At 50.0% G+C, this 21,108-nt stretch overlaps 1 long non-coding RNA gene and 1 pseudogene across 3 annotated transcripts in view; one reads left to right on the plus strand and one right to left on the minus strand.

The window, feature by feature from the left end:
* The first annotated feature begins 278 nt into the window (after positions 1–278).
* Positions 279–21,108, plus strand: part of LOC123995958 — a 23,093-nt gene continuing 2,263 nt past the window's right edge. Inside the window, exons 1-2 of one of the 2 annotated variants that reach the window (XR_006831922.1) lie at positions 279–302; positions 1,246–1,600. This is a non-coding gene — a long non-coding RNA (uncharacterized LOC123995958). The remainder of the gene's footprint in view (positions 303–1,245; positions 1,601–21,108) is intronic. The other variant, XR_006831923.1, reaches the window with a different exon arrangement.
* Positions 7,553–20,137, minus strand: LOC123995956 (annotated as a pseudogene). The gene is made up of 13 exons (XR_006831921.1): positions 19,944–20,137; positions 19,628–19,706; positions 19,463–19,530; positions 19,093–19,192; positions 18,835–18,991; positions 16,563–16,719; positions 15,143–15,301; positions 13,496–13,660; positions 11,118–11,294; positions 10,930–10,957; positions 10,215–10,324; positions 9,020–9,139; positions 7,553–8,041 (listed from the first exon to the last, which is right to left on the minus strand). The product of XR_006831921.1 is annotated as an RNA-splicing ligase RtcB homolog (transcript).

A 21,108-nucleotide genomic window follows, 5' to 3' on the forward strand; every position in this document is an offset into this window, starting at 1 on the left:
CCCTCAGAACGTTGTCAGGTACCCCTGTCCCTCAGAACGTTGTCAGGTACCCCTGTCACTCAGAACGTTGTCAGGTTGTCCCTCAGAACGTTGTCAGGTACCCCTGTCCCTCAGAACGTTGTCAGGTACCCCTGTCCCTCAGAACGTTGTCAGGTACCCCTGTCACTCAGAACGTTGTCAGGTACCCCTGTCACTCAGAACGTTGTCAGGTACCCCTGTCACTCAGAACGTTGTCAGGTTGTCCCTGTCCCTCAGAACGTTGTCAGGTACCCCTGTCCCTCAGAACGTTGTCAGGTGCCCCTGTCCCTCAGAACGTTGTCAGGTCCCTCAGAACGTTGTCAGGTACCCCTGTCCCTCAGAACGTTGTCAGGTGCCCCTGTCCCTCAGAACGTTGTCAGGTACCCCTGTCCCTCAGAACGTTGTCAGGTACCCCTGTCCCTCAGAACGTTGTCAGGTACCCTGTCCCTCAGAACGTTGTCAGGTACCCCTGTCCCTCAGAACGTTGTCAGGTACCCTGTCCCTCAGAACGTTGTCAGGTACCCCTGTCCCTCAGAACGTTGTCAGGTACCCTGTCCCTCAGAACGTTGTCAGGTACCCCTGTCCCTCAGAACGTTGTCAGGTACCCTGTCCCTCAGACGTTGTCAGGTACCCCTGTCCCTCAGAACGTTGTCAGGTACCCCTGTCCCTCAGAACGTTGTCAGGTACCCCTGTCCCTCAGAACGTTGTCAGGTACCCCTGTCCCTCAGAACGTTGTCAGGTACCCCTGTCCCTCAGAACGTTGTCAGGTACCCCTGTCCCTCAGAACGTTGTCAGGTACCCCTGTCCCTCAGAACGTTGTCAGGTTGTCCCTCAGAACGTTGTCAGGTTGTCCCTCAGAACGTTGTCAGGTTGTCCCTCAGAACGTTGTCAGGTTGTCCCTCAGAACGTTGTCAGGTTGTCCCTCAGAACGTTGTCAGGTTGTCCCTCAGAACGTTGTCAGGTTGTCCCTCAGAACGTTGTCAGGTTGTCCCTCAGAACGTTGTCAGGTCCCTCAGAACGTTGTCAGGTCCCTCAGAACGTTGTCAGGTCCCTCAGAACGTTGTCAGGTCCCTCAGAACGTTGTCAGGTACCTCAGAACGTTGTCAGGTACCTCAGAACGTTGTCAGGTACCTCAGAACGTTGTCAGGTACCTCAGAACGTTGTCAGGTCCCTCAGAACGTTGTCAGGTCCCTCAGAACGTTGTCAGGTCCCTCAGAACGTTGTCAGGTCCCTCAGAACGTTGTCAGGTGCCCCTGTCCCTCAGAACGTTGTCAGGTGCCCCTGTCCCTCAGAACGTTGTCAGGTGCCCCTGTCCCTCAGAACGTTGTCAGGTTGTCCTGAACGTCAGAGCCTAAATTCATGGTGTTTCAGTAGGAGAGCTGGTCGAGGTTGTAATGAAGAACAGGAGGTTTGGACTGCTTCTAGATCAGATATGCTTTCTGAACTCAGTCCCCTCTACCCTCAGTCCCCTCAGACAGACTAGGACCTGCCCTGAACAAGGTTCTCTACCCTCAGACAGACTAGGACCTGCCCTGGACAAGGTTCTCTACCCTCAGACAGAATAGGACCTGCCCTGAACAAGGTTATTTTTGTGACTGAGTGAAGTCATCCACTCTGCCCTCAACAGCAGAACTCTGGACCAGACTGACCAGCGAAGTGTTGACCCCCCCGGTGGTCGTTACGACAACTTCACTTCCAGAAGGAATTAACTACTTTTAATAGTGGATCAAAATGTAAATATTACGTTTTTATTTTCAAGAAGGAATAATATGTTGGGATGTAAATAAATAAATGAGTTTGATGGTTTGTTGTTGTTTTGAACATATGTAATATTAAAGGTTATAGTCGTCTTCAAAGAGCAGCACGATCCATGTATGAACTGACTATAACCAGACAACAACATTTTATACCCAACTGTTACTCACAATTCAGCTCAGATCAATGAGGAAATGTGTTTGGTAATGCTAACCTGCCTGTTAAATATACACTGAACAAACATGTCAATGATTTACACTCCGTTACAGTTCATTTAATGAAATAAATTCATTAGGTCGTAATCTAATGGAATTCACATGACTGGGCAGGGGCGTAGACATGGATGGGCCTGGGAGGGCTTAGGCCCACCCACTGGGGAGCCAGATCCAGCCAATCAGAATGGGCCTGGGAGGGCTTAGGCCCACCCACTCAGAATGAGTTGTCCGGACAAATGGGCTTCATTACAGACACAAATACTCCTCAACACCTCCCCCCCCCCTCTGATGTAGAGCACCTGGACTGGCGTGGTTTCACCTGCAGTTGAGGCCGGTTGGACAGTCTCCCAAATTCACTCACTAAAACGACGTTGGATGCAGCTTATGGAAAACAGCTCTGGTGGACATTCCTACAGTCGGCATGCCAATTGCATTCTCCCTCAACTCGAGACATCTACACTGCACATTTTAGTGGGCGTTTGTCCCCAGCACAAGGTGCACCTGTGTAATCAGCTTCTTGATCTGGATTATCAAGGAGAAATGTTCCCTGAAAAGGACGTAAAACATTTCTGGGATGTTTTATTTCAGCTCCTCCCAGGAACCGACGTGTTCCGTGTCGTTGCACTTGAATCCCAGTTATTTCCTACCAGTGTTAGGTAGTATTGATCTGTTGAGTCACTCAGTGTCAACACTTTGAGTGGGGCGGTTTCGCTCCTCCCTGATACTTGATTATATCTGATTAGGAACTCCCCTGACCTGGTTGTCTCTAAGTCTGAAAGGGAGACACCAGGCTCCTTCATGGAAGGCGTTTGGAGCCGGTGGGAAATGAGCCGGGTCACCAGGAGGGCACCGTTGGCCACGCCCACTACCTCAGCTCCGTTTTGAACCTGAGGAAACTGCAGTAAACACTGTTCAACGGCATGTTCATCCACCTGTACTTCCTGTCCACCCTCTGTAGAATAATCAGAAATGATCACAGCCAGTTTACCAGACCAGACTAATGGATATTCAGAAATGATCCCAGCCAGTTTACCAGACCAGACTAATGGATATTCAGATATGATCCCAGACAGCTTACCTCCAGACCAGACTAATGGATATTCAGAAATGATCCCAGCCAGCTTACCTCCAGACCAGACTAATGGATATTCAGATATGATCCCAGACAGCTTACCTCCAGACCAGACTAATGGATATGATCCCAGACAGCTTACCTCCAGACCAGACTAATGGATATTCAGAAATGATCCCAGCCAGCTTACCTCCAGACCAGACTAATGGATATGATCCCAGACAGCTTACCTCACCAGACCAGACTAATGGATATGATCCCAGACAGCTTACCTCCAGACCAGACTAATGGATATTCAGATATGATCCCAGACAGCTTACCTCCAGACCAGACTAATGGATATGATCCCAGACAGCTTACCTCCAGACCAGACTAATGGATATGATCCCAGACAGCTTACCTCCAGACCAGACTAATGGATATGATCCCAGACAGCTTACCTCCAGACCAGACTAATGGATAATCAGAAATGATCACAGCCAGCTTACCTCACCAGACCAGACTAATGGATATTCAGAAATGATCCCAGACAGCTTACCTCCAGACCAGACTAATGGATATTCAGATATGATCCCAGACAGCTTACCTCCAGACCAGACTAATGGATATGATCCCAGACAGCTTACCTCCAGACCAGACTAATGGATATGATCCCAGACAGCTTACCTCACCAGACCAGACTAATGGATATTCAGAAATGATCCCAGACAGCTTACCTCCAGACCAGACTAATGGATATGATCCCAGACAGCTTACCTCACCAGACCAGACTAATGGATATGATCCCAGACAGCTTACCTCCAGACCAGACTAATGGATATTCAGATATGATCCCAGACCAGACTAATGGATATTCAGATATGATCCCAGACAGCTTACCTCACCAGACCAGACTAATGTATATGATCCCAGACAGCTTACCAGACCAGACCAGACTAATGGATATTCAGAAATGATCCCAGACGGCTTACCAGACCAGACTAATGGATATGATCCCAGACGGCTTACCTCACCAGACCAGACTAATGTATATGATCCCAGACAGCTTACCAGACCAGACCAGACTAATGGATATTCAGAAATGATCCCAGACGGCTTACCAGACCAGACTAATGGATATGATCCCAGACAGCTTACCAGACCAGACTAATGGATATTCAGATATGATCCCAGACTGCTTACCTCCAGACCAGACTAATGTATATGATCACAGACCGCTTACCTCCAGACCAGACTAATGGATATTCAGATATGATCCCAGAAGGTTTACCTCCAGACCAGACTAATGGATATTCAGATATGATCCCAGACAGCTTACCTCCAGACCAGACTAATGGATATGATCCCAGACAGCTTACCTCACCAGACCAGACTAATGGATATTCAGATATGATCCCAGACTGCTTACCTCCAGACCAGACTAATGGATATTCAGATATGATCCCAGACAGCTTACCTCCAGACCAGACTAATGGATATGATCCCAGACAGCTTACCTCCAGACCAGACTAATGGATATGATCCCAGACAGCTTACCTCCAGACCAGACTAATGGATATGATCCCAGACAGCTTACCTCCAGACCAGACTAATGGATATGATCCCAGACAGCTTACCTCCAGACCAGACTAATGGATATTCAGATATGATCCCAGACAGCTTACCTCCAGACCAGACTAATGGATATGATCCCAGACAGCTTACCTCCAGACCAGACTAATGGATATGATCCCAGACAGCTTACCAGACCAGACTAATGGATATGATCCCAGACAGCTTACCTCCAGACCAGACTAATGGATATGATCCCAGACAGCTTACCTCCAGACCAGACTAATGGATATGATCCCAGACAGCTTACCTCCAGACCAGACTAATGGATATGATCCCAGACAGCTTACCTCCAGACCAGACTAATGGATATGATCCCAGACAGCTTACCTCCAGACCAGACTAATGGATATGATCCCAGCCAGCTTACCTCCAGACCAGACTAATGGATATGATCCCAGACAGCTTACCTCCAGACCAGACTAATGGATATGATCCCAGACAGCTTACCTCCAGACCAGACTAATGGATATTCAGAAATGATCCCAGACAGCTTACCTCCAGACCAGACTAATGGATATGATCCCAGACAGCTTACCTCCAGACCAGACTAATGGATATGATCCCAGACAGCTTACCAGACCAGACTAATGGATATGATCCCAGACCAGACTAATGGATATGATCAGCTGCACATTTACCAGATATATGTTCATCCTGTATTAATCTGTGTTCCTCACCAATGGGTGATGAGTATCATGAGTATCTTCATGTGTTTACTAATCCAGCCAATGGGTGAGGGAGATCAATCTGGTCAGAGAATCGAGTTCCCAAACCATCTCCTACCAATGGGTGAGGGAGATCAATCTGGTCAGAGAATCGAGTTCCCAAACCATCTCCTACCAATGGGTGAGGGAGATCAATCTGGTCAGAGAATCGAGTTCCCAAACCATCTCCTACCAATGGGTGAGGGAGATCAATCTGGTCAGAGAATCGAGTTCCCAAACCATCTCCTACCAATGGGTGAGGGAGATCAATCTGGTCAGAGAATCGAGTTCCCAAACCATCTCCTACCAATGGGTGAGGGAGATCAATCTGGTCAGAGAATCGAGTTCCCAAACCATCTCCTACCAATGGGTGAGGGAGATCAATCTGGTCAGAGAATCGAGTTCCCAAACCATCTCCTCACCAATGGGTGAGGGAGATCAATCTGGTCAGAGAATCGAGTTCCCAAACCATCTCCTACCAATGGGTGAGGGAGATCAATCTGGTCAGAGAATCGAGTTCCCAAACCATCTCCTCACCAATGGGTGAGGGAGATCAATCTGGTCAGAGAATCGAGTTCCCAAACCATCTCCTCACCAATGGGTGAGGGAGATCAATCTGGTCAGAGAATCGAGTTCCCAAACCATCTCCTACCAATGGGTGAGGGAGATCAATCTGGTCAGAGAATCGAGTTCCCAAACCATCTCCTACCAATGGGTGAGGGAGATCAATCTGGTCAGAGAATCGAGTTCCCAAACCATCTCCTACCAATGGGTGAGGGAGATCAATCTGGTCAGAGAATCGAGTTCCCAAACCATCTCCTCACCAATGGGTGAGGGAGATCAATCTGGTCAGAGAATCGAGTTCCCAAACCATCTCCTACCAATGGGTGAGGGAGATCAATCTGGTCAGAGAATCGAGTTCCCAAACCATCTCCTCACCAATGGGTGAGGGAGATCAATCTGGTCAGAGAATCGAGTTCCCAAACCATCTCCTACCAATGGGTGAGGGAGATCAATCTGGTCAGAGAATCGAGTTCCCAAACCATCTCCTCACCAATGGGTGAGGGAGATCAATCTGGTCAGAGAATCGAGTTCCCAAACCATCTCCTACCAATGGGTGAGGGAGATCAATCTGGTCAGAGAATCGAGTTCCCAAACCATCTCCTCACCAATGGGTGAGGGAGATCAATCTGGTCAGAGAATCGAGTTCCCAAACCATCTCCTCACCAATGGGTGAGGGAGATCAATCTGGTCAGAGAATCGAGTTCCCAAACCATCTCCTACCAATGGGTGAGGGAGATCAATCTGGTCAGAGAATCGAGTTCCCAAACCATCTCCTACCAATGGGTGAGGGAGATCAATCTGGTCAGAGAATCGAGTTCCCAAACCATCTCCTACCAATGGGTGAGGGAGATCAATCTGGTCAGAGAATCGAGTTCCCAAACCATCTCCTACCAATGGGTGAGGGAGATCAATCTGGTCAGAGAATCGAGTTCCCAAACCATCTCCTCACCAATGGGTGAGGGAGATCAATCTGGTCAGAGAATCGAGTTCCCAAACCATCTCCTCACCAATGGGTGAGGGAGATCAATCTGGTCAGAGAATCGAGTTCCCAAACCATCTCCTCACCAATGGGTGAGGGAGATCAATCTGGTCAGAGAATCGAGTTCCCAAACCATCTCCTCACCAATGGGTGAGGGAGATCAATCTGGTCAGAGAATCGAGTTCCCAAACCATCTCCTACCAATGGGTGAGAGGTAGTGAGGAGATCAATCTGGTCAGAGAATCGAGTTCCCAAACCATCTCCTACCAATGGGTGAGGGAGATCAATCTGGTCAGAGAATCGAGTTCCCAAACCATCTCCTCACCAATGGGTGAGGGAGATCAATCTGGTCAGAGAATCGAGTTCCCAAACCATCTCCTCACCAATGGGTGAGGGAGATCAATCTGGTCAGAGAATCGAGTTCCCAAACCATCTCCTCACCAATGGGTGAGGGAGATCAATCTGGTCAGAGAATCGAGTTCCCAAACCATCTCCTCACCAATGGGTGAGAGGTAGTGAGGAGATCAATCTGGTCAGAGAATCGAGTTCCCAAACCATCTCCTCACCATGTGAAGCTTTAGTGTTTGTTTTCTTCAGATGTTGGAACAAAGTGACGACCAGAGGCATTAAATCTGTCGTCTTGTATTTTATTATCTGTGGTTAACCTGAATCTCAAAGTTATATTCCACAGTGATTTTGCAATGAATGAAAGGTAAACCCAAGACACTTCACCCTCTCAGACTTGACAATATTAAAGAGCTCATCCGGTCCAATTAAATTGATCACTCAACGAACAAATCACCCCCCATGTCAAAATAATCACACTGGTCATAAACAGGAAGTGGAGCGGAGGAAACCGATCCCTTGTCAAGTCAGTCTATGAAGACGGACATGCTCACTCGCAGTCAGACACTTCCCCATTGGCTCCTCCGCCAGCTCAGCTCTCTGCCTGGTGATTGGCTCCTGGAGGGAGTGCCATGGCCAATGCCGTCACTAGCAGAGTGGTGCAGCCTTATCCCTTGATCACGGCGATGGGTCGTAGTTTGATGGCTTTCTTGCTGATTCCAGCATCGTGACACGTGTTGACGACATCACACACGTTTTTGTACGACTCCGGAGCCTAGAAATGGTAAGAAAATACTGTTAGTCTTTTAACACAATAGCCACGACCCCCCCCACTGTAGCATGACTAGTCTGGGCAAAGCCTACCCCTTCCATGACTAGTCTGGGCGAAGCCATACCCCTTCCATGACTAGTCTGGGCGAAGCCTACCCCTTCCATGACTAGTCTGGGCGAAGCCTACCCCTTCCATGACTAGTCTGGGCGAAGCGAAGCATACCCCTTCCATGACTAGTCTGGGCAAAGCCTACCCCTTCCATGACTAGTCTGGGCGAAGCGAAGCATACCCCTTCCATGACTAGTCTGGGCAAAGCCTACCCCTTCCATGACTAGTCTGGGCGAAGCCTACCCCTTCCATGACTAGTCTGGGCGAAGCCTACCCCTTCCATGACTAGTCTGGGCGAAGCCTACCCCTTCCATGACTAGTCTGGGCGAAGCCTACCCCTTCCATGACTAGTCTGGGTGAAGCCTACCCCTTCCATGACTAGTCTGGGTGAAGCGAAGCCTACCCCTTCCATGACTAGTCTGGGTGAAGCGAAGCCTACCCCTTCCATGACTAGTCTGGGTGAAGCCTACCCCTTCAATGACTAGTCTGGGTGAAGCGAAGCCTACCCCTTCCATGACTAGTCTGGGTGAAGCGAAGCCTACCCCTTCCATGACTAGTCTGGGTGAAGCGAAGCCTACCCCTTCCATGACTAGTCTGGGCGAAGCGAAGCCTACCCCTTCCATGACTAGTCTGGGTGAAGCGAAGCCTACCCCTTCCATGACTAGTCTGGGTGAAGCGAAGCCTACCCCTTCCATGACTGGTCTGGGTGAAGCGAAGCCTACCCCTTCCATGGCTAGTTTGGGCAAAGTCTACCTCTTCCATGACTAGTTTGGGTGAAGCCTACCTCCTCCATGACTAGTTTGGGCAAAGTCTACCTCTTCCATGACTAGTTTGGGCGAAGCCTACCTCCTCCATGACTAGTTTGGGCGATACCTCTTCCATGACTAGTTTGGGCGAAGCCACCCTGATGGCGATACCCTTGTCTGCCAGCTTGTCCAACACGTCCTGGAAGTCGATGTTCCTGCGGGATTTGGCCCGAGACAGAGCCCGACCCTGGAGACAAGAGTTCAATGTTGAGTAAAAGATGTTCTTGATAATGAACAGATGGAGGCAGTCCATCGTTACTACTTGTTATAGTATGGACATACCAAGGAACACAGTGACAGAGAGGTGTAGTAAAGCACAGAGAGGTGTAGTAAAGCGACAGAGGTGTAGTAAAGCGACAGAGGTGTAGTAAAGCGACAGAGGTGTAGTAAAGCGACAGAGGTGTAGTAAAGCGACAGAGGTGTAGTAAAGCGACAGAGGTGTAGTAAAGCGACAGAGGTGCAGTAAAGCGACAGAGGTGCAGTAAAGCGACAGAGAGGTGCAGTAAAGCGACAGAGAGGTGCAGTAAAGCGACAGAGAGGTGCAGTAAAGCGACAGAGAGGTGCAGTAAAGCGACAGAGAGGTGCAGTAAAGCGACAGAGAGGTGCAGTAAAGCGACAGAGGTGCAGTAAAGCGACAGAGGTGCAGTAAAGCGACAGAGTGCAGTAAAGCGACAGAGGTGCAGTAAAGCGACAGAGGTGCAGTAAAGCGACAGAGGTGCAGTAAAGCGACAGAGGTGCAGTAAAGCGACAGAGGTGCAGTAAAGCGACAGAGGTGCAGTAAAGCGACAGAGGTGCAGTAAAGCGACAGAGAGGTGCAGTAAAGCGACAGAGGTGCAGTAAAGCGACAGAGGTGCAGTAAAGCGACAGAGAGGTGCAGTAAAGCGACAGAGAGGTGTAGTAAAGCGACAGAGAGGTGTAGTAAAGCGACAGAGAGGTGTAGTAAAGCGACAGAGGTGCAGTAAAGCGACAGAGGTGCAGTAAAGCGACAGAGGTGCAGTAAAGCGACAGAGGTGCAGTAAAGCGACAGAGGTGCAGTAAAGCGACAGAGGTGCAGTAAAGCGACAGAGGTGTAGTAAAGCGACAGAGGTGTAGTAAAGCGACAGAGAGGTGTAGTAAAGCGACAGAGGTGTAGTAAAGCGACAGAGAGGTGTAGTAAAGCGACAGAGGTGTAGTAAAGCGACAGAGGTGTAGTAAAGCGACAGAGGTGTAGTAAAGCGACAGAGAGGTGTAGTAAAGCGACAAGAGGTGTAGTAAAGCCTTACCGCGCCGTGGCAGGTGGTGCCGAAGGTCTCCGTCATGCCCTGTTCCGTGCCCGTCAGGACGTAACTGCAGGTGCCCATCGTGCCCCGATCAACACCGGCTGGCCTGTCAGCTGATTGGACCAGAAACAGGAAGCATTTTAAAAACAGTCTGCATCAAAATGACACTACTTTAGGGCCAGAGAAACATGGGCTGTCAGATTGGCCCTAAAGTAGATAGTCAATAATGTTATAGGTAACATTAAACCATAACTTCATTCTGTATTGATGTTGGGGGGTATACCTGGTAGTCTACAGGGATGAGAGGGGGTACCTGGTAGTCTACAGGGATGAGAGGGGGTACCTGGTAGTCTACAGGGATGAGGGGTGTACCTGGTAGTCTACAGGGATGAGGGAATACCTGGTAGTCTACAGGGATGAGGAAGTACCTGGTAGTCTACAGGGATGAGGGGTACCTGGTAGTCTACAGGGATGAGGGGGTACCTGGTAGTCTACAGGGATGAGGGGGGAGTACCTGGTAGTCTACAGGGATGAGGGGGGTACCTGGTAGTCTACAGGGATGAGGGGAGTACCTGGTAGTCTACAGGGATGAGGGGAGTACCTGTTAGTCTACAGGGATGAGGGGGTGTACCTGGTAGTCTACAGGGATGAGGGGGTGTACCTGGTAGTCTACAGGGATGAGGGGGGTACCTGGTAGTCTACAGGGATGAGGGGGTACCTGGTAGTCTACAGGGATGAGGGGGTACCTGGTAGTCTACAGGGATGAGGGGGGGTACCTGGTAGTCTACAGGGATGAGGGGGTGTACCTGGTTGTCTACAGGGATGAGGGGGGGTACCTAGTAGTCTACAGGGATGAGAGGGAGTATCTGGTAGTCTACAGGGATGAGGGAGTACCTGGTAGTCTACAGGGATGAGGGGTGGTGTGGAGGGAAGGCCCGGTGGATCCCTTGGGATGCAGCAGCAGAGTCTTCTGTTTCCCATCTACCATGTGTTCCTCCACCTTGGCGATGTTATGGTAGACACGTCATAGATCACATGCATGTCCAGGTCATCAGGAGTGGTGGTGAACACCTTGGCAAACGCCTGGAGGAGACAGAGACGCGGAGAAGTCACACTGGAGTGGTCAGTTACCTGTCTCAGGTGGGGTCAGTTACCTGTCTCTAAGTGGGGTCAGTTACCTGTCTCAAGTGGGGTCAGTTACCTGTCTCAGGTGGGGTCAGTTACCCGTCTCAGGTGGGGTCAGTTACCCGTCTCAGGTGGGGTCAGTTACCTGTCTCCTGCGGTCAGTTGCTGTCAGGTGGGGTCAGTTACCTGTCTCAAGTGGGGTCAGTTACCTGTCTCAAGTGGGGTCAGTTACCTGTCTCAAGTGGGGTCAGTTACCTGTCTCAAGTGGGGTCAGTTACCTGTCTCAAGTGGGGTCAGTTACCTGTCTCAGGTGGGGTCAGTTACCCGTCTCAGGTGGGGTCAGTTACCCGTCTCAGGTGGGGTCAGTTACCCGTCTCAGGTGGGGTCAGTTACCTGTCTCAGGTGCGGTCAGTTGCCCGTGTCAGGTGGGGTCAGTTACCTGTCTCAAGTGGGGTCAGTTACCTGTCTCAAGTGGGGTCAGTTACCTGTCTCAAGTGGGGTCAGTTACCTGTCTCAAGTGGGGTCAGTTACCTGTCTCAGGTGGGGTCAGTTAGGGTCAGTTACCCGTCTCAGGTGGGGTCAGTTACCTGTCTCAAGTGGGGTCAGTTACCTGTCTCAAGTGGGGTCAGTTACCTGTCTCAAGTGGGGTCAGTTACCTGTCTCAGGTGGGGTCAGTTACCTGTCTCAGGTGGGGTCAGTTAGGGTCAGTTACCCGTCTCAGGTGGGGTCAGTTACCCGTCTCAGGTGGGGTCAGTTACCTGTCTCAAGTGGGGTCAGTTACCTGTCTCAAGTGGGGTCAGTTACCTGTCTCAAGTGGGGTCAGTTACCTGTCTCAGGTGGGGTCAGTTAGGGTCAGTTACCCATCTCAGGTGGGGTCAGTTACCCGTCTCAGGTGGGGTCAGTTAGGGTCAGTTACCCGTCTCAGGTGGGGTCAGTTACCTGTCTCAAGTGGGGTCAGTTACCTGTCTCAAGTGGGGTCAGTTACCTGTCTCAAGTGGGGTCAGTTACCTGTCTCAAGTGGGGTCAGTTACCTGTCTCAAGTGGGGTCAGTTACCTGTCTCAAGTGGGGTCAGTTACCTGTCTCAGGTGCGGTCAGTTACCCGTCTCAGGTGCGGTCAGTTGCCCGTGTCAGGTGGGGTCAGTTAGGGTCAGTTACCCGTCTCAGGTGGGGTCAGTTACCTGTCTCAGGTGGGGTCAGTTACCTGTCTCAAGTGGGGTCAGTTACCTGTCTCAAGTGGGGTCAGTTACCTGTCTCAAGTGGGGTCAGTTACCTGTCTCAAGTGGGGTCAGTTGCCCGTCTCAGGTGCGGTCAGTTGCCCGTCTCAGGTGCGGTCAGTTGCCCGTCTCAGGTGCGGTCAGTTGCCCGTCTCAGGTGCGGTCAGTTGCCCGTGTCAGGTGGGGTCAGTTGCCCGTGTCAGGTGGGGTCAGTTAGGGTCAGTTACCCGTCTCAGGTGGGGTCAGTTACCCGTCTCAGGTGGGGTCAGTTACCCGTCTCAGGTGGGGTCAGTTACCCGTCTCAAGTGGGGTCAGTTACCCGTCTCAGGTGGGGTCAGTTACCCGTCTCAGGTGGGGTCAGTTGCCCGTGTCAGGTGGGGTCAGTTACCCGTCTCAGGTGGGGTCAGTTGACCCAGGCAGGTGGGGTCAGTTACCCGTCTCAGGTGGGGTCAGTTACCTTCTCAGGTGGGGTCAGTTACCCTCCTCTCAGGTGGGGTCAGTTACCCGTCTCAGGTGGGGTCAGTTACCTGTCTCAGGTGGGGTCAGTTACCCGTCTCAGGTGGGGTTAGTTAGGGTCTTACCCATCTCAGGTGGGGTCAGTTACCCGTCTCAGGTGGGGTTAGTTGGGTCAGTTACCCGTCTCAGGTGGGGTTAGTTAGGGTCAGTTACCCGTCTCCAGGTGGGGTTAGTTAGGGTCAGTTACCCGTCTCAGGTGGGGTTAGTTCTCAGTTACCCGTCTCAGGTGGGGTTAGTTAGGGTCAGTTACCCGTCTCAGGTGGGGTTAGTTAGGGTCAGTTACCCGTCTCAGGTGGGGTTTGTTAGGTTACCTTCTCATTTAAAGTTACCCGTCTCAGGTGGGGTTAATTAGGGTTTACCCGTCCCCCAGTTACCCGCCTCAGGTAAGTTAGGGTCAGTTACCCGTCTTTGCTAATTTATTCAGTTACCTGTCGTGTGAGGAAGGTCATCACATTTACCTAAGCATAGTACTCAGACCATTCCTTTCAGGTAGTCTTGTCCCTCCTCTGAAAAGATCCGGGCGCACGCCAGCTGACGATCGTTCACCTGGATCTTGTCTCGCTTCATCGCCTTCTCCATGGCAACCAGGGCATCTACCAGAGCATATACAGCACCAGTCAAAAGTTGGGACACCTAATTATTCAAGGGTTGTTCTTCAGTGGATTCAGGAGGTATTCAGACCCTTGACTTTTTGCACATTTTGTTAGGTTAGCCTTATTCTAAAATTGATTAAATTGTCCCCCCCACAATGCCCCATAATGACAAAGTAAAAAGGTTTTTCCTAATTTATAAAAATCAACTCAAGCTCTGGCTGTTGGATGGGGAGCATCGCTGACAGACTTGTCCTAAAGTCTCTCCAGTGTTGTATCAGGTTCAAGTCTGGGTTGTTGTCCTGTTGGAAGACTTGTCCTGAGGTCCTGCATTTCTGGAGGTTTTCATCAAGGATCTCTGTACTTTGCTCCGTTCATCTTTCCTCGATCCTGACTAGTCTCCCTCCTGGCCCTGCTGCTGAAAAACATCCCCACAGCATGATGCTGTTACCACCATGCTTCACCGTAGGGATGGTGGGTTGTGGTGCCAGGTTTCCTCCAGACATGACGCTTGGCATTCAGGCCAAGAGTCCAACCTTGGTTTCATCAGACCAGAAAATCTTGTTTCTCATGGTCTAAGTCCTTTAGGTGCCTTCAGGAAAACTCATAGCAGGTTGTCATGTGTCTTTTACTGAGGAGTGGCTTCCGTCTCCCCACTCTACCATAAAGACCTGATTGGTGGAGTGCTGAAGAGATGGTTGTCCTTCTGGAAGGATCTCCCATATCCACAGAGGAGCTCTGTCAGAGTGACCATCGGGTTCTTGGTCACCTCCCTGACCAAGGCCCATCTCCCCCGATTGCTCAGTTTGGCCGGCTGGCCAGCTCTAGGAAGAGTCTTCTTGGTCGTTCCAAACTTCTTCCATTTAAGAATGATGGAGGCCACTGTGTTCTTGGGGACCTTCAAGGTTGCAGAAATGCTTTGGTACCTGGTACTGCTTTGGTAAAGTAACAGTCTTATTCTAAAACAGATCAATGTATATTTTTCCCTTTATTTAACCAGGTAAGTCATTGATAAACAACAACAACAACAACAACAACAACCTGACCAAGACGAGAACCAATCCACCGTGCAGCAACGCAGACAAGTGACCACGTTACAGACAAACAGCAACAACAACCTGACCAAGACGAGAACCAACACACCGTGCACCAACGCAGACAAGTGACCACGTTACAGACAAACAGCAACAACAACCTGACCAAGACGAGAACCAATCCACCGTGCAGCAACGCAGACAAGTGACCACGTTACAGACAAACAGCAACAACAACCTGACTAAGACGAGAACCAACACACGTGCACCAACGCAGACAAGTGACCACGTTACAGACAAACAGCAACAACAACCTGACCAAGACGAACCAACACACCGAACCAATACCACCAGTGCCAGCAAACGCAGCACAAGTGACCACGTTACAGACAATTCTTTAAAACAAAACAAAAATGCACATTTCCAACATGGGTCGAGAGAGCAGTCCTACCTGTCGCCACCTGGTGGCCCAGCCCCTGCTGCCACTGTGGATCATCACACACACCTGGCCCTTGTGGTCGATGCCCATCTTCTTAGCAGCATAGTCATTATAGATCTCATCCACCACCTGGATCTCAGCGTAGTGGTTCCCTGCCCCCAGAGTACCCAGCTGGAATAAGGACAGGTCATTATAGATCTCAGCGTAGTGGTTCCCTGCCCCCAGAGTACCCAGCTGGAATAAGGACAGGTCATTATAGATCTCAGCGTAGTGGTTCCCTGCCCCCAGAGTACCCAGCTGGAAAAGGACAGGTCATTATAGATCTCAGCGTAGTGGTTCCCTGCCCCCAGAGTACCCAGCTGGAATAAGGACAGGTCATTATAGATCTCAGCGTAGTGGTTTCCTGCTGGAATAAGGACCCTCAGCAGAGTACCCAGCTGGAATAAGGACAGGTCATTATAGATCTCAGCGTAGTGGTTCCCTGCCCCCAGAGTACCCAGCTGGAATAAGGACAGGTCATTATAGATCTCAGCGTAGTGGTTCCCTGCCCCCAGAGTACCCAGCTGGAATAAGGACAGGTCATTATAGATCTCAGCGTAGTGGTTCCCTGCCCCCAGAGTACCCAGCTGGAATAAGGACAGGTCATTATAGATCTCAGCGTAGTGGTTCCCTGCCCCCAGAGTACCCAGCTGGAAAAAGGACAGGTCATTATAGGTTAGGGAGTGGTGTTACCTGAGGCAGGCCTCTCTACTTGGCCTTGGAGGAGACCTTGTTGGGGGTCAGGGGTCAGGGTTAGTTAGGGAGTTGCGTTACCTGAGGCAGGCCACTCTTCTTGGCCTTGGAGGAGACCTTGTTGGGGGTCAGGGTTAGTTAGGGAGTGGTGTTACCTGAGGCAAGCCACTCTTCTTGGCCTTGGAGGAGACCTTGTTGGGGGTCAGGGTTAGTTAGGGAGTGGTGTTACCTGAGGCAGGCCTCTCTACTTGGCCTTGGAGGAGACCTTGTTGGGGGTCAGGGGTCAGGGTTAGTTAGGGAGTGGTGTTACCTGAGGCAGGCCACTTTTCTTGGCCTTGGAGGAGACCTTGTTGGGGGCAGGGGTCAGGGTTAGTTAGGGAGTGGTGTTACTTGAGGCAGGCCTCTCTTCTTGGCCTTGGAGGAGACCTTGTTGGGGGTCAGGGGTCAGTTAGGGAGTGGTGTTACCTGAGGCAAGCCTCTCTTCTTGGCCTTGGAGACCTTGTTGGGGGTCAGGGGTCAGGGTTAGTTAGGGAGTTGCGTTACCTGAGGCAGGCCACTCTTCTTGGCCTTGGAGGAGACCTTGTTGGGGGTCAGGGGTCAGGGTTAGTTAGGGAGTGGTGTTACTTGAGGCAGGCCTCTTCTTGGCCTTGGAGACCTTGTTGGGGGTCAGGGGTCAGGGTTAGTTAGGGTGTGGTGTTACCTGAGGAAGGCCTCTCTTCTTGGCCTTGGAGGAGACCTTGTTGGGGTCGGCCTGCAGCATCCTGCCATACTCCTCACAGTGCTCCTTATCCTCTGCCCAGGCATAGCCTTCTCTGAGGGACCAGTCCACTCCCATCTCTAGAGCCTCCTCTAGATCCCTGTAACAGACAAGGTATCAGTCTATACACAGCCTTCTCTCAGGGACCAGTCCACCCCATCTCTAGAGCCTCCTCTAGATCCCTGTAACAGACAGCCTTCTCTCAGGGACCAATCCCCTCCCATCTCTAGAGCCTCCTCTAGATCCCTGTAACAGACAGCCTTCAATTAGGGACCAGTATTGGTGTATTGGTGTTTGTAGACAGCAGGGTGTTGGTATCTGTAGACAGCAGGGTATTGGTGTATTGGTGTCTGCAGACAGCAGGGTATTGGTGTATTGGTGTCTGTAGACAGCAGGGTATTGGTGTATTGGTGTCTGTAGACAGCAGGGTATTGGTGTATTGGTGCCTGCAGACAGCAGGGTAAAGGTGTATTGGTGCCTGCAGACAGCAGGGTATTGGTGTATTGGTGTCTGTACAGCAGGGTATTGGTGTATTGGTGCCTGCAGACAGCAGGGTATTGGTGTATTGGTGCCTGCAGAAAGCAGGGTATTGGTGTATTGGTGCCTGCAGACAGCAGGGTATTGGTGTATTGGTGCCTGCAGACAGCAGGGTATTGGTGTATTGGTGCCTGCAGGGTATTGTTGTATTGGTGTCTGCAGACAGCAGGGTATTGGTGTATTGGTGCCTGCAGACAGCAGGGTATTGGTGTATTGGTGCCTGCAGACAGCAGGGTATTGGTGTATTGGTGCCTGCAGACAGCAGGGTATTGGTGTATTGGTGCCTGCAGGGTATTGTTGTATTGGTGTCTGCAGACAGCAGGGTATTGGTGTATTGGTGCCTGTAGACAGCAGGGTATTGGTGTATTGGTGCCTGTAGACAGCAGGGTATTGGTGTATTGGTGCCTGCAGGGTATTGCTGTATTGGTGTCTGCAGACAGCAGGGTATTGGTGCCTGCAGACAGCAGGGTATTGGTGTATTGGTGCCTGCAGACAGCAGGGTATTGGTGTATTGGTGCCTGCAGACAGCAGGGTATTGGTGCCTGTAGACAGCAGGGTATTGGTGTATTGGTGCCTGCAGACAGCAGGGTATTGTTGCCTGTAGACAGCAGGGTATTGGTGTATTGGTGTCTGTAGACAACAGGGTATTGGTGTATTGGTGCCTGTAGACAGCAGGGTATTGGTGTATATAGACAGCAGGGTATTGGTGTATTGGTGCCTGCAGACAGCAGGGTATTGGTGTATTGGTGTCTGTAGACAGCAGGGTATTGTTGTATTGGTGTCTGCAGACAGCAGGGTATTGGTGCCTGCAGACAGCAGGGTATTGGTGTATTGGTGTCTGTAGACAGCAGGGTATTGGTGAATTGGTGCCTGCAGACAGCAGGGTATTGATGCCTGTAGACAGCAGGGTATTGTTGTATTGGTGTTTGCAGACAGCAGGGTATTGGTGCCTGCAGACAGCAGGGTATTGGTGTATTGGTGTCTGCAGACAGCAGGGTATTGGTGCCTGTAGACAGCAGGGTATTGGTGTATTGGTGCCTGTAGACAGCAGGGTATTGGTGTATTGGTGTCTGCAGACAGCAGGGTATTGGTGTATTGGTGTCTGCAGACAGCAGGGTATTGGTGCCTGCAGACAGCAGGGTATTGGTGTCTGTAGACAGCAGGGTATTGGTGTATTGGTGTCTGTAGACAGCAGGGTATTGGTGTATTGGTGCCTGCAGACAGCAGGGTATTGGTGTATTGGTGCCAGCAGACAGCAGGGTATTGGTGTATTGGTGCCTGCAGACAGCAGGGTATTGGTGTATTGGTGCCTGCAGACAGCAGGGTATTGGTGTATTGGTGCCTGCAGACAGCAGGGTATTGGTGTATTGGTGCCTGTAGACAGCAGGGCATTGGTGTATTGGTGCCTGTAGACAGCAGGGTATTGGTGCCTGCAGACAGCAGGGTGTTGGTGCCTGCAGACAGCAGGGTGTTGGTGCCTGCAGACAGCAGGGTGTTGGTGCCTGCAGACAGCAGGGTGTTGGTGCCTGCAGACAGCAGGGTGTTGGTGCCTGCAGACAGCAGGGTGTTGGTGCCTGCAGACAGCAGGGTGTTGGTGCCTGCAGACAGCAGGGTGTTGGTGCCTGCAGACAGCAGGGTGTTGGTGCCAGCAGACAGCAGGGTGTTGGTGCCTCCTTACTTGGCGGTCATAGGGATGACTCCCTTGGAGCCGACTCCTACAGGGATGTGGTCAAACAGGGCCTGAGCCAGCTGCTCCTTGACAGGCTGGACGTCTCCCTCGTCTAGGTTGGTCCTTAGTAGACGCACTCCACAGTTAATATCAAACCCCACACCACCTAGCTCACACACACACACACACACACACACACGGTTAATGTCAAACCCCACACCAGAGATTAGACAGGACAGCCTGTTGGACTGTGTGTATCCTCTGTACCTGGGGATACGACAGCGTTGGGGTCGCTCATGTCAAAGGCAGCCATGTTTCCGATGGCGAACCCATACCCCGAGTGGCAGTCTGGCAGGCCGATGGACTTCTGAGGGAGAGAGAGAGGTTTGGGGACACTATTAGGCCATGTTTCCTGGACACAGGTTAAGAGAACTCCTGGACTGACAAGCAAACTCATTGGAGAATCTCCATTGAAAGGGCTTCTTAGTCCGTGACAAGGCTAAATATGTGTCTGGGAGAAACCGATGAGATATTACAGAGTGTCAATATGTCAGTTTATAGCTGGTTAGATAACGGTTGTCAGCGTCATCTCCGCGGACTTGTGTTAAGGACTGATCCGGACCAAACATCTACTTACATGGACTATACCCGGCAGAGCTGCAACGTTTCCAATCTGTTTCATGGCGGGGAGAAACCCACCAAAACCTGACGACAAACAACAACAACAACAACAACAACAACCAAATCAGTCAAATCAATACAGGAGCTTGTCTGTTAACATGATCATGTTGTTGTTGTCTACCTCCTCCTTTACACGCGTTACGCAGCTCCTCAAACATCAGCTTCTCCAGGGACTCGTTGACGTAAAACACTCCTTCCACCTGGAATGAGATGGGAAGGTTTTGATGAGCTGTCCAAGTCCACACGACATACTAGGTTAGCTGAATGAGATAGCTTATGTAGCTACTACGCTCTTACACCTGATCTACATACAAAAGACAAGAGCAACAATAACAGAGTCAAGCTGGATTAGTAGCAAGCCACGTCTGAAGCTATCAAACTACGGACATGTGCTAACGTTTAATTCATTCCATATAAGTTCGTTTTAGCTTAATCACCTGCATATTTGGGACGAAACCTTTCTTGATTCGCCAGCAGTTCTTGTCAATCTTGTCCAAATATTGTAACTCGTCATTGTACGATCGACTCATGATATGATTATGTCGCTAGCTGTTTATTCCACTTATATTTCAGCAGTGTCTGATTCTGTTCTGAACCAACAAACTACAACTACGGCAACTCAGAGGCGTCCGTACAAAACGCGTTTTTGGAAAAAATGAATAATGACGCAGCTGTAAATGTTTTGAAATTTATCGCGTTTATTTTTTAATGGATTTAAATATTGATCTTGGATAACACCATATTATAGTCGTTCCGAACAAATACATGTTCCCTAATATCCTAGCAAAGTTTTATTTTTTTGAAAACATTTGTGGTTATTATTTTCCTATTTTAGTCTTTTTTGACTTTCCGTAGTTGAAGTCAGAACGCTAATCTCTTTCCGTAGTTGAAGTCAGAACGCTAATCTCTTTCCGTAGTTGAAGTCAGAACGCTAATCTCTTTCCGTTGTTGAAGTCAGAACGCTAATCTCTTTCCGTAGTTGAAGTCAGAACGCTAATCTCTTTCCGTAGTTGAAGTCAGAACGCTAATCTCTTTCCGTAGTTGAAGTCAGAACGCCAATCTCTTTCCGTAGTTGAAGTCAGAACGCCAATCTCTTTCCGTAGTTGAAGTCAGAACGCCAATCTCTTTCCGTAGTTGAAGTCAACTATTTGATAATATTTGTTGACCATTGAGCTTCTGTCAAAGCCTCTTCAATCTTCTCGATTGTAAAACGTGGAAATCTTCAACTATCTCTACTTGCAATTAAGACCTCTTTAGTTAACATGAACTGTATGATGTGACATGATTAAGGCTTCAATAAGTTAATAACAAGAGAAAACCACTAAACTGAAGTAAGTGAAAATGCTGCTGGCTAGCTAGCTACCAGATAGGTTAACCAGCTAGCTGCTCTTCTACATGTGGGTTTGTATTGTTCTAGCTAGATAAACACCATCATACCAGAAGTGTGCTGTGCATAATGAAACGTATCTGTATACTGTATGGATATCTAGGCCAGTGTACCTGCTATAACGTGTTACACTGATGAATTTTAGCATTTTACTTTCATAATTCAGTCTTTCTTAACACAGTTGGCAAGAAATGAAAGTGAAAGAGTTCCAGCTA

This window comes from Oncorhynchus gorbuscha, linkage group LG14, assembly GCF_021184085.1.
Source record: "Oncorhynchus gorbuscha isolate QuinsamMale2020 ecotype Even-year linkage group LG14, OgorEven_v1.0, whole genome shotgun sequence".
NCBI classification, from domain to species: Eukaryota; Metazoa; Chordata; class Actinopteri; order Salmoniformes; family Salmonidae; genus Oncorhynchus; species Oncorhynchus gorbuscha.